At 41.6% G+C, this 13,857-nt stretch overlaps 1 protein-coding gene across 2 annotated transcripts in view; it reads right to left on the bottom strand.

Moving 5' to 3' along the window:
- Nucleotides 1-12,450, bottom strand: part of palm3 (paralemmin 3) — a 30,131-nt gene extending 17,681 nt beyond the window's left edge. Inside the window, exon 1 of one of the 2 annotated variants that reach the window (XM_070828534.1) lies at nucleotides 12,419-12,450. The gene's annotated coding sequence lies outside the window, so the exon portion shown is untranslated. The other variant, XM_070828533.1, reaches the window with a different exon arrangement.
- Nucleotides 12,451-13,857: the final 1,407 nt, after the last annotated feature.

Here is a 13,857-nt window from a genome sequence, read left to right as displayed (position 1 = left end):
TGTGTGTGTGTGTGTATGTATGTATATGAGGAAAGGATAGAAGGTTAATGTGTGATATGTGTGTGCCTCCAACATCACAGAGCTAACAGTGTAGTAGACTTTGGAGCGTGTTAGGGATTATCAATGTCAACAACAGACATCACAGACTTACTCCAAGTCATTTATCACCACTGCTGTTCAGAGGCACGACAGTCCTTCTTCAGCTTCACCTCTGAGGTAACACGGGGGCTCAAAATTATGTGTGCACTTCAAAGAATCAAAGATGCTATCAACCTAGGCAATCCTATATGTATCAGGGTAATGACTTCACAATTGTGCACTGAAAGGTTGCACAAATGATCACAACAGAACAAATGCGCTTGAGAGCATCAAAGGCATCACTGCAAGGGAATATCAAAAGAAATCTTCCAACAGGTGCCGGTGTTCAGCCGTTAGACTAAAGCAGGTTTAATGCACTGACAATTTGACTAAATCGTGCTGAGAGAGTAGACTATGATGAAACAATACCACCTCAAAGGAGCAAATTCCTTTGCTCTCATTTTGTCTCTAAGTCATACAGCCCTAAAAAGGATTGAGGGGGATCAATGGTGTTCTGTCAGGTACCACACAACCGCACACGCACACACACAGACACACACAAACTCTAACACACACACAATAGCGTCTCTGTTCAGCAAGAGGTGGGCTGGCCTTAACCTTCGTCTGGCTCTGCCCACAGTATCCTAATGTGGAGAAGGGACATTTATTCACATAACACGCGCCCACAGCACTCCATCTGATCTCTGTTTGGGCTGATCTAGAGATTGATGTAACATGGATTTTTCCTGTTTCCAGTTTTGCCTGTCAAGCTTGCAGGGGCGCGTAAGTTGCTTTCACACCTGCAGTTTGGTCCCTTTTTGTCTTTTGGTTCTGGTCCATTGTGTATTCACCCTGACTGACTGACTATGGATTGACAGGTAGCTCCTTGGGCAGTCTTGGCAGTCACGAGCATTATATGGCTCCACGAGCGGAAATCATTGACTGACAAGTCATGCTGCACTTAAGTGGGCATTCACACTGAAAACAGTAAGGTTGTTTCAAGGAGCAGTGTACATGAAATATGATCCAGAGAGTCCAGATCACCATGTTAGAGGCCAAATCAGAAACCAAAACACTTCACAGCTGTTAAATACTTTGAGAAAGGATGTTACAAAAAATAAAAATAAATTTATTATGGTTGCCAATATTTCACCTTTTGTTACAACGATTGCAAAGCAAACAGTGAAATACTAGAACCAGGAATGTGCACTTATTTGCATTTGATTGGCCAATGAAGTGCCTTGCTGAATGATGCAGCATTGGAGTCTTCCAAAAGTTGAGCATTTACAAACAAACCAATTACCTGGACGGAGACCAGCCATTTCAAGGGGTCTCAGTCCAGCTGTTTGGTCAGGACACTAGAGTTTGATTGGCCAGCCAAAAAGAACCGAAACAGCAACAAACAGGCAAATGCACCAGAGTTTGTTTGAACTCAACCAAATTGGTGTGGTGTGAAAGTACTCCAAGACAAAGACTTTGTCTGATATCGTTTACCCATCAGGCTCATCTTGCTGTCCCTACTGACATATTCTGTGCTATCAGGAGAGTTTGGGCAGCCAATATTTGACTAGTCAAACACACAGATGGTTGATGTAGAGATAAATATTGTATATGGCTGCATACTACTTGATATTGCCCTCTGTGTGGTTCTCAATATGGGCAAGCTTCTCATCACTAGCCATGACAAAATCACCATCTGCTGCACACATTTAAAATATTAAGTCTGGAAGGATTTTGGGTGAGAAAATCAGTTCCACAGCCATGAGCAGCAGATCAAAAGTGACAGTGTGGCGAAGCCTTTGTAAAATCTTGTCATCCACTCATCAAATCAGCAGAGGGGCTACAGAGATTAACATGGTCATCTGGAATATACATATGCATGGTGAAGCTGAGGAATAACATGCTATATGCAGCTGGAATGAGTCATCTTGGCTCACAGAGTACAAATAACATGCAGGATCATCTATTTAATCTGACTATGAAGAGGGCACATTGTTGCATGGGTCTAACTGTATGCATTTCATAGAATGGCTCAGATTTGGAAGTGTCTATGAGTTAAATTACAACAGCTTTGTGATCTGAGAAGTTTCTCTACTATTACGAGGTTTGTATGCAGTCAGCTCAGGTAATCTAGAGTAAATAAGAGCTAATGAGGAATTATTAGACACAGACTATGATAATGTGTATATTTTATAAATATGTTATGTTTAAACAACACATTTACTAGATTAGTGTAAAGTCACTGTCCTTAACCCAGTTAAAACATCATACATTGGGACATCCTCATGTACATATTAACCTGTTGAATTGTAAAAAAAGAGAATATTGTCTTGTGTTAAAAATATATTTCCCCTTGTTTTTACCGGCACCCTGTACTACTCCCATTGGGAGCTCCCACAGGGATTCAGATAAAGCTTCGTCTCTGTAAAGATGTGGGCACCCAATCTTTTTGTTGTTTAGGCTGCCTGAGTCCCATTTCACCAGTCAATCTTCCAGTGAGCAGACATTAGGTAGAAATGGCCTTAGGTACATCCTGGGTTAGCTTAGCGCTTATCCCGGCTCTCTCTCCTCTCCCCCTGGGGCAATCAGCCCTCCCGTTGCAGGCCTTGGTCCTGGTGTACGGACAATGCCGTGGGCAGCAATCGACTCAAGGTTCACTTTAATCCAAACACTAATTCAGGTGTCATGTCATAAGTTATAGCAATAGGATAGGCTAGGAAGCAATAAAAACAACAATGTATGGAAGTTTGTTTCAAAGGAAACAAGGTAATCAACTCACAACACAACTGATATGTGGAACTGGTAAGATATTGCAAAAATACAGATTTCTATCTTATCAGACAAACCTAAGGAAGCCCCTAGCCCCTGATCATACAAACATGACAGTATTCGTAAATTGCTGGTTGACTGCCCAGCTGGACATGTACATGTCATGACCCTGCGTGCCTTCAAAGCTGGAGACAAAGGGTTATCAACTGTCGCCCTTAAACTGTACGACAGACTGACTTAATCACTGTGTATCCAATGTTTTGGCATCCATGAACTTGTCTATCTACAGCTTTATCTCCTCGAACATTCTGCGCAGACAGTTGAAGCACGTGTTAATGTTCATGATAAGAGAAACACAGGTTTTTAACCCTGAGGTGGAATGCACTGTGTGTGTGTGTGTGTGTGTGTGTGTGTGTGTGTGTGTCGTACTTTGCAGAGGAGTGAAAATTACAGGCTGGCTGTGACTTCATGGGAAACAGAAACGGTTTGAGTGTTGCCCTGAGCCACTAACTGAATGTCATTATAGCCTTTTTACAATATATTCTGAGTTGCGTAAACAGTGCCAGTGTAATTTTAGCGAATGTCTCAGGGAAAAATAAGTCAAGTCCCTGCTTGATGGCATCAAATGCCACTGAAATTAGAGAGGGAGAGGAAAAAAAAGTTAAACAGAAAATGAGGTTTAAGGTCAACACTGTGGACTTTTTGTTAGTCTCTGTTTAAAAAAAAACAAGTGCAGGAACCTGGAGTGGCACAATATTCAGCTGTCATGACCTGCATTACCTGACAGGTCATGAAGAGCAGGTAGAAAGCTTTGGAGATGAGGAAATGTAAGGGAAGAATGAAAGAAACTCACAGACAAGACACAGCGATATCATTTAAATGAAAAATCCATCCAGCAAAGACCCTGGGGTTAAAACGAATGAGAGAGCATGAACTTGAGAAAGCGATGTGAAGAGGGGCGTCTGAGTTTGAGACACCTGTTCTGACAAGTCCCGACAAGACATGTGAAGCTGTGACGCAACATAAACATGCAGCCTGTATCTCCACCAATCCACAGCTCAAAGACACACATCAAGTTCTCACAGAGACACCTTACAAGATGTGCCAGTCTCCATTTTGTCAGGCTCTCACATGTAGACACACGCACAGAGGTTTAACAAGACTCACTGTGTGTACTGTGCACTGTAACTGCAATGGTGCACTTACAGTTACAACCTTGTTAGCACAATTCCTCCAAAAGAACAAAAAAAAAAATTATATTGCAATCACGTCTTTGATTATTTATTGATATTGTATATACTGGATAATGTCCTACATAACTAGCTGCGTAGTAGATCCTTTGGTTTAATAGGTCTACTTTAAAATATAGTAAAATCAGTCTTTAAATATGTTTGGTAGCTCCGCAAAAAGAGAATATAAACAGCACAACCACTTGGCTTTAGAGTGTTTTTGTGGTAATGACAAGATATGTTGATTAAGCACTTATTCAAAACAACAAATAATAATTGTCACAACACTAATAACTGATTAATAGTCGTTTATCAAACAAAATGTCAAACCTTTTGTTCCAGCCTTGTCCAATATGGGGATTTGTTGTTTTTTTGTTTTTCTTTGGGATTACAAACTAAGCAATTTGAAAATGAGGGAATGGGGATTTTTCACTTGTCGGTCGTTTTATATGCTACACAATCCATTGATTAAAAATAAAAATATCTGACCTAATAATGGATAATGACAATAATTTCTAATTATGTTTTGTATGGGCTCAATGGAGGGCTTCCACAGGGTTTCAACAGATGCAGTCCTTCCCTCTGAAGACAAATATGGAAGTTCAAATACGGTTTTCATCCAACAGTAGCACTTTAGAGGCATAGTGCACTTGCAAAATGCCACTGAAAAAAAAGGCAAAGTGACCTTTTTTGACCCGAAATGCCTCCTCTTCTCACTGACGCATGCTGTCACTGTGGATCTTATTGAAACTGCTGGCTGCAGGTTATTTTCTCATGCAGCTCTGTGGTTTAATCACTCATCACGCTGTGCATTAGGAAGGGGTTCAACTGTGTTAATGGACAGCAGGTTTTGACAGGTGGCATTCCCTCAGCGCAATGGATTACAGTAAACAAAGGGTGTGTATTGGATCCGACTTGAAGGCCAATGAATTAAAAAATGCCTTGTTTGGCGATACTGTTAATGCAGACTGGCTCATCCCTTTTTCACTCACAAGTTAGCACAAAATAGTGCTGGAGCAGCACTGATAAACCACAGGGAAATTCACTTCGATACTTTTCAGCGACTTAGCCTCTTTTTTGATAGAACTACTGTAGGATTTTCTACTAATCAGTTTTTCCCTGTGTACAAACGTAAAGACACTACTCTTGTAAGTAGTCTTCTCTTTGCACTTTGAACAAGACATGTATTGGCTTGCTTCACTGATTTTTCTGTCTGTGTGTGCAGGATTAGTGTGTGCTTGTGTGTGTGTCAAACAGGTTTGGAGAGGAATGCAGGACTGGCGTAATCCAGTCTCGGTTCATTTTCACTATTGTCATGGAGTCAAAAGCCTGCAGGCCTGCGTGCCGCGGGGCCTCGTAGCTCAGCCATGATTACACACATCATCTCTCATAACACACTGCAGCCTATATCAGGACCACATTATGACAACACAGTACCACATTACTATTACAAAAACATCTGTAGGTAAAAATCAACTCTCAGGCAAATATGACTTACCCTAAAACTTTACTTAATAGATAAAGATAAAGCAACTCATTCACTACCAGCTGATAAGACCTTACAATGCTGAGCCACAGAGTTTGTGTAAATCTGTGCAGCAAGGGTGTCCAGTCACCTTGTAAATGTCTAGTCAGGCAACGTAATGTTTAACTTTCCTCCTTTCTCATTATGACTGTGGACAAATGAACTGCATTCAAGACCATCATTAAGGAATAACACACAATAAACGTAGCCTGCAGCTGCTCATGATTTCTGAGGTTATAATTGTGAAGGTGATGAAGGATTCACATCAAAATGTCTTTAGGAATATGAATGAAGGCACTGAGGAGTAACTGATTAAAGAGAAGTGATCAAAATCCCTTCATAGCAGCATTAGGTCAAACTTATCAGACCCAGTCTTAGCTGGGCGATGATTTGACCTCACCTTGGCCATTAGCTCAATGTCGCATGGGCAAAGAGATCCATTCCTTAGCCAGAGCTTTGTTACCATATAAAGAATGTAAAAAAATTTAATAAAATACCTTGCCTACCACGCTCAAAGCGGTAGAAAAAAAACATGACTGCTGTTCCCTCCGTTAAATATCTTTTAAAAGTACTTGAAACTCAGTTAACTGGCATTTCTTTCCAGAGGAGTTATATTCCATTACAACAGACATGATGACCTCTTTATATTCACTGAGTTTTTATTAAGATACTTGTCTTGTCCCTCTCAGGTTTGCCCTGTTCTTCTGCTCTTGGCTGTCTTTTATTTCTCTCTCCCATTCTCTCTTTAATACAAATTTTAAATGGTTGTGCCTCTGTTATTTTGCAACAGCCCTGTCTGAAACTTTCTAATTTTCTATTAATTATAAATCTTAATTGAACAAACTTTTCTTTGAAGACGAAAAATTTCTAAATCATTTCCAGCAGCCAAAGCTGTGCATCGACAGGATTTCTTCAATCCCACATAAACTAACAGCAGTGGCTCGATTATCGAGAAGGGGTATTAAAACCTTGTTAAAATAATGCCCAACATTGTTGCCTTCAATGTGTGCTTGACTAATTAATTGATTAGATAGTCAGACTTGAGAGAATGGCAGCTTGTGGTGGTAGGGCTGCAGTGTTAAGTGGTGCAACGAGAGTTGGAATATTTTAGTATATTTAGTATTCTAACTCCAGGCAAATAGCATGCCTGTAAGCAGAAAAAGAAATTAAGAAATCCCAAGCCTCCTCTGATGATGAAAAGGATGTTTATACGGAATATGCAGCATGCCTTTTTCCGCCAGAACAAAACCATAGTCACCAACACCACACAAACAAAACAGGCTTCGTTTCAGCGTGGGATGTGAATTTGTCATTGGCATTTTGAGCAATTCAGCAACAGGTGAGTTCCTTCCAAACAAGTTGTGAATTGGCAGTGATGAGGCCTTTTTTTTGTTTTACCTTCAATTGACTAGACAACAACATCACACATTAGCTGCAGCTTTGGAGGGAGGTGTAACATTCGACAGCTTGCTGGAAACATCATGACAACACCTCCAGCTCTTCCTCCATCCCACTGGAGGATAGACACACACCAACAAATACTGGCCTGGTGCTGCCATTCATTAATTAATTAGTTTTTTGTGTTCAATTAATCTGGGGTATGCAACCTAAAAAATAACCCATACCTAATGTGCACTCAAGCTTTGCCAACATATAAAATACATACTCGCACATCGACATGGACACAGACACAGACAACCATTCACACTCACACCTACGGGCAATTTAGAGTCACAAATTAACTTAACCTGCAAGTCTTTGGACTTTGGGAGAAAGACACAGTGCGAACCTGGATATAGATATATACAGTGGGGCAAAAAAGTATTAAGTCAGGGACCAATTGTGCAAGTTCTCCCACTTAAAAAGATGAGAGAGGCCTGTAATTTTCATCATAGGTACACTTCAACTATGAGAGACGGAATGGGGGGAAAGAATCCAGGAAATCACATTGTAGGATATTTAATGAATTAATTGGTAAATTCCTCTGTAAAATAAGTATTTGGTCACCTACAAACAAGCAAGATTTCTGGCTCTCACAGACCTGTAACTTCTTCTTTAAGAGGCTCCTCTGTCCTCCACTCGTTACCTGTATTAATGGCACCTGTTTGAACTCGTTATCAGTATAAAAGACACCTGTCCACAACCTCAAACAGTCACACTCCAAACTCCACTATGGCCAAGACCAAAGAGCTGTCAAAGGACACCAGAAACAAAATTGTAGACCTGCACCAGGCTGGGAAGACTGAATCTGCAATAGGTAAGCAGCTTGGTGTGAAGAAATCAACTGTGGGAGCAATTATTAGAAAATGGAAAACATACAAGACCACTGATAATCTCCCTCGATCTGGGGCTCCACGCAAGATCTCACCCCGTGGGGTCAAAATGATCACAAGAATGGTGAGCAAAAATCCCAGAACCACACGGGGGGACCTAGTGAATGACCTGCAAGGAGCTGGGACCAAAGTAACAAAGGCTACCATCAGTAACACACTACGCTGCCAGGGACTCAAATCCTGCAGTGCCAGACCTGTCCCCCTGCTTAAGCCAGTACATGTCCAGGCCCGCCTGAAGTTTGCTAGAGAGCATTTGGATGATCCAGAAGAGGATTGGGAGACTGTCATATGGTCAGATGAAACCAAAATAGAACTTTTTGTCGTGTTTGGAGGAGAAAGAATGCTGAGTTGCATCCAAAGAACACCATACCTACTGTGAAGCATGGGGGTGGAAACATCATGCTTTGGGGCTGTTTTTCTGCAAAGGGACCAGGACGACTGATCCGTGTAAAGGAAAGAATGAATGGGGCCGTGTATCGTGAGATTTTGAGTGAAAACCTCCTTCCATCAGCAGGGCATTGAAGATGAAACGTGGCTGGGTCTTTCAGCATGACAATGATCCCAAACACACCGCCCGGGCAACGAAGGAGTGGCTTCGTAAGAAGCATTTCAAGGTCCTGGAGTGGCCTAGCCAGTCTCCAGATCTCAACCCCATAGAAAATCTTTGGAGGGAGTTGAAAGTCCGTGTTGCCCAGCGACAGCCCCAAAACATCACTGCTCTAGAGGAGATCTGCATGGAGGAATGGGCCAAAATACCAGGAACAGTGTGTGAAAACCTTGTGAAGACTTACAGAAAACGTTTGACCTCTGTCATTGCCAACAAAGGGTATATAACAAAGTATTGAGATGAACTTTTGTTATTGACCAAATACTTATTTTAACCCTAACCCTATTCATGAGACAGACAGTGGTAAATTCTGTGCAGCTAAGAAGCTAAAATATTATCCTGTCAGGGGCAGCTCAGGTCTTTCTTGGAGTTAACTCCTCAGACCATTTCCTTCACAGCCATGACACATTACTTAAGTGTCTCATTCTTGACTGCTTGATTAACACATTTTAGCTGGTGTCAAAAGAAGGGCATGTGTTCTGTGTACAACAGACATTAAGAAAGCCGAGGATGGGAAATGTTTTTTCTATCGTCCTCGTTCTCTCACCGACTATCAGATAGAATTTCTGGGACCTCCAGTCGACAGATTATTGTGAATGAAAGGAACACCACACACAGACACACATGCAGAGTGATTTCAAAAGCGATATCTGAAAACTGCTGTCTCTGCCAAAACAAGACACAAAAATACAATGAAAAGAGGACAGAAAAATTCAGACTATTGTTCACACTTGAATGTTGGGGTGTGGCTGCTATCTCAGGTATGTTGGGATAGACATTATGACATAATGCAGAGAATCAGATGAGGTACATTTTAGCATGTGTCTCAATTTCAGTATTTCTCAGTGTTTGAGGTGAAATCTCTCTGCCACTAAGAGAGAGAGAAAAAAAAACCTTTCTGTGTGGCCCTTCTTGGTGATCTCTTGTTTCTAGGTGAACCATCTTTGTCCATGCTCTGCTGTCTGAGTCTAATCTTCTGTATATCCATAATTACAACAGACATAAGAGAAGAAACGCAAGGCAGAAACTGACATTGTAATGTAATGTTCATGGGGCATCATTAAACAGGCTATGCTTCAAGCCTATGTAAACATCTTCTGTGCAATGTGCAAATATTGATGACAATGCTATGCTACGCACGAAGGAAAGAAATGTGAAAATCCAACATCACTTGAACTGAGGATGGACAGGCAGAGAGAGAGATATGCTGGGGGCAATGTGGCAGTGAGGAATTTCCCTCCTGCTGAAAACTCATCCATCACCCAGTTTGCCAAGTGGTGGATATCATCACTCCCAGCTATTCTATAGTCTCCTCCCCTTTATCTTTCTGTATTTTAATCTCCCCTCCACTTCGTCGAAGTCTGACTCTCTCCTGCTCTCTTCAACGCGATTCGAAAAAGATAAAGCCCATGCTGATTGGTGGTGCTGACAACTGCACAGTTTCCCCTGCCCTTTTATCAGTCTTTAACAGCTATCTCGCCCACTCTAACCCCGCCTCTTCCTTTTTGTGCATCTGGGCAGATTTCTGCAGATTCATATCAAAACCAAAATTCTTTACAAGTGACTAGCATATCGACCTGGGCTCTATGCTATAGTTTGTTCACATCAAAGGAGAAAAACTTATCAGCTGAGCAGCAACAAACAGGCCAGCAGCCTATGCAATGAGATAATATTAGCCACCACATTGGCTATGTTATCATTTTTATGATAGCAAAAATGTCACAGCCAAAGACTTAACTGCATATACATTGCAAATAATGCAGGATAGTGTAACAATGAAATGCTGGAGTAGACAGATCTGCAGTCAGACTAACGACAGAGGACAGCAGCGATCTCTATGAGGAATTAAAACCAAACATTGTCAGTGTGCAAGACAAGAACAGTCAACACATCACTCAGTCGAGTCTACCAGCTGTAAATGTGACAGCAGCATGCATGACAGAGTGGAACGTGGCCTTATTCCACAACACAATACCAGTGACATATGCACATCAATGATGTATCACGACCCTGAGCGAAGCTCCTACGAAGCTGACTAGATCAATTACGGTAACGCAAACATAACTTACAGCCTTTCAGGCATGGCTGTTGGGATTATTTTTTTGTTTAGTATTTTATCATCCTCAAACTGAGTTTTTTTCAAACACGAGGGCTTGTCTGAGCATAACATCAGTCAGACATCAGTTTTTTTCTTCTTAATTTTCCAATAACAGTGATTGTCCTGTTTCTTGTACCATAAAACAGCAGTGCTGAGTCGCTGGCTCCTTTGGTTGCTGTAACATTTATATTTCCATGCATCCTGCGCACTGATCCTTTACGTGCAACTTCTCTTTGAATTCTCAGCTGTAAGTATGCTTGTTAACAAACCCTCAAGAAACCGACATTTCATGAGAGTCAAATTAAGCCAAAGGTGAGTTACACCCCCTTGATGTGGCCTCAAGGCCCTCAGTTTCTGAGCCTGACAGAAGAAGAGCCGTGTCAGGAGCTCCTGCTGGGATCTCTGCTTGTAAAACCAGTATGCTCAGCTGCATGCTAAACAGCGTTTGTTTGACGGGTTGCAGGGCAGAAATTGCCTTTTTTTCTTTTTTTTAAAATGAAGCTTCAACTGTGGTTAGAAGTGTTGAAACTGCTGTGTGTTTTCCTCTTAAGTAGGTGAGTCATTCATATGCGAGTTAGACAACAAACGGATGGTTACTCTGATGCACACATCAAGACATCTTGACTGCATGGTGTGTGTTTTGCATGAGTGTGCAGTGAGTGCACTGTGAGATACAGCTTACAACTGCAGCTAGGAAAGTGTCAAAAGGCAGCCCCACTATCTTAACCACTGCATCTTAAAACTGTTGTAAAGCTGCTGCAGACTTGATGCTTTTTAGTCTTAATTACTCATAAAAGTCAACAAAAAAGCCCTTGAGGAAAAGAAGCAACAGCTAGTCTTATAAAGTATACGCTGAAAGAAATGTTGCGACACACAGGCTACTGTAGCCACACACACACACACACACAACATGGCATATCTTCTTAAGATAAAGACTACAATAACTATGATAAGGTGGTCTCCCAACTGTGCACAACGATATTCTTGTCTGCATCCAATTGTGCAATGTATTTTTTAGTAAGGCTGGGTCAGGATCTATGAAGCCTGAGTGTCAGAAAACAGTGACTTTTGTACAGCCAAATTACATTTAGAGGGCTTTTTGATTAATAAATGACTGTTTGGTTTGCAATGCTCCACAGAGGTCAGACAAGTCAACAGCTGCTGGGGCTGTCCAGCTCTGGCTGGGCTGACTTCCACCTCCTGGCCCAGTTTCAAATGGTGTCAACCGACCACGTACACCAGCTTGTGTGAAAATTCATGCAGGAACAAAAAAAAAAAAAAAAAAAAAACCTTGGCCCGAATATGCCCCCCCCCAAAAAAAATGCCACACTTACCTGTTCAAAGTCGCCCACTCGATATTTTACGCCCGATAAACTGAAGACTGAAAACGAAAGCAAGCAGGAAAGTGGAGTTACTGAACACACGACATAAAAAAAAAAAAAAAGCCTTCCTTGCAGCTCGATGGATTATGTGGCAAGAAGAGCAGGAGACAACACGAACTTCCCCGCGGAGCTGAACACCTGAGCGGCCTCCAAACCTGAGCTGGCTCCCAAAAACGCGACGCTCGTCACATGCACGCAGGGCGACACGTCGTCGCGTTCATCAAACTTTTCAGTCTCTATAAAGTTCGTTTCTGGGGAGAAAATCGCGGCATTGATTTTTTTTTTTTTTTTTAAATGAGGCGAAAGCGTCCTGGAAAGCTGCTCTCACCGCTTTCCCCTTCGTGTCAGGACCCGTCTGAGAGGAGGACTGGAGTGGGTCGGTGCGTCCGGTGGTTACCTGACTCCAGTCATTACGGTGAGGCCAGCCCTCCAGACAGCAGCAGCAGCAGCGGCAGCCTCATGTTTCCTGTTGTTGTCCCTCTGAATGACTGACTGCGCGGCAGACAAACAGCTTCTCTCAAAAGCGACAGGTTGAGATGCTTTCTGCGTTCATTTAACGACCAATGTGGCATGCTTTATGGCGTTTGAAAGCAGTTTTTTTTTTTTTTACAGAGAGGAGCGTTTACTTTTCCATTTTGGGCTTCATTCAAGCTTAAAGCTGTGAAAAGAGGATCAGTATATTTGTACTTTTGCACTCAGACGAGTTTCACCATGTGGACCATCTTGCAAGTGCTCAAGGCCATGTCATGTGGACATAAAGGCAGGATTTGCATGGATCCTGCTGTGCCGTGTCTCAAACTAGAATGTGAATAAAACTATTACACGTAATGTTAACATTTCTCTCAATGAAAGGGGTGTCTCTCAAAGGAGCGAAATCCCTTTCAGCTTAAATTGAGGGATTCCACATCCTGCCCTTTAACATGAGAAAGGATGTAAAATGATTGCCTCACACTCCTGATAAAAAATTTGCTTTTTAGGAGAGTTGCTCTTTTGTGTATTTAGAGGTTGACTCTGGCAATTTTGAATTTTCCTGTGTACAATTCAAACAGTTGCACCCTTTTTGTAAACAGAACAGCAATAACGAGTACCGCTAGTTCACCATCCATTTATTTTCATTGAAAAGAAGGATTTTAAGTCGTCTGAAAGCTCAATCATGACGACAAAACTTTAGAGGACAATGAAACCATACAGTGGATATAAGGCTGACAAGAGGATATCAGAGAGTGACTGTAGTCACTTACAACAGTTTGGACCACTGATGTGCAGGTGTGGTTTGAAAAGCTATGGACTTCTTTTGATAGCTTTTTCCCCTCTGTGATACAGGTTCACAGTGGGAGTTCATTGTACATGCTGCCTTGTTCCTCCGCGAAGGAGCTCGCTCCAAATCTTTCAGTACCACCTTTAAAGGCTGCTGGATAGATGCAGGTCATATTGTTAAGGTAGGTTTTTGTGTTATATTCCTGTAATCTGAAAGGTCATGTGAATTTAACCACACATACAGTGGTGTGAAAAAGTATTTGCCCCCTTACAGATTTCTTCTGTTTTTGCTTTTTTGTCACACTCACATGTTTCAGATCATCAAACCAATTTTAATATCACACAAAGATAACCTGAGTAAACACAAAAAGCAGTTTTAAAGTGATGATTTCATTTATTAAGGGAAAAAAGCTATCCAAACCAACCTGGCCCTATGTGAAAAAGTAATTGCCCCCTCCTTGTTAAATCATGAATTAACTGTGATTAACCAAATTTTTGAAAGCTGAGTTCAATTTCACTTGCCACACCCAGGCCTGATTACTGCCAGAGCTGTAGAATCAAGAAATCACTTAAATAGAC

Source organism: Pempheris klunzingeri, chromosome 3 (genome assembly GCF_042242105.1).
Source record: "Pempheris klunzingeri isolate RE-2024b chromosome 3, fPemKlu1.hap1, whole genome shotgun sequence".
Taxonomy (NCBI): Eukaryota; Metazoa; Chordata; class Actinopteri; order Acropomatiformes; family Pempheridae; genus Pempheris; species Pempheris klunzingeri.
This window is presented reverse-complemented; position numbering and strand designations above follow the sequence as displayed.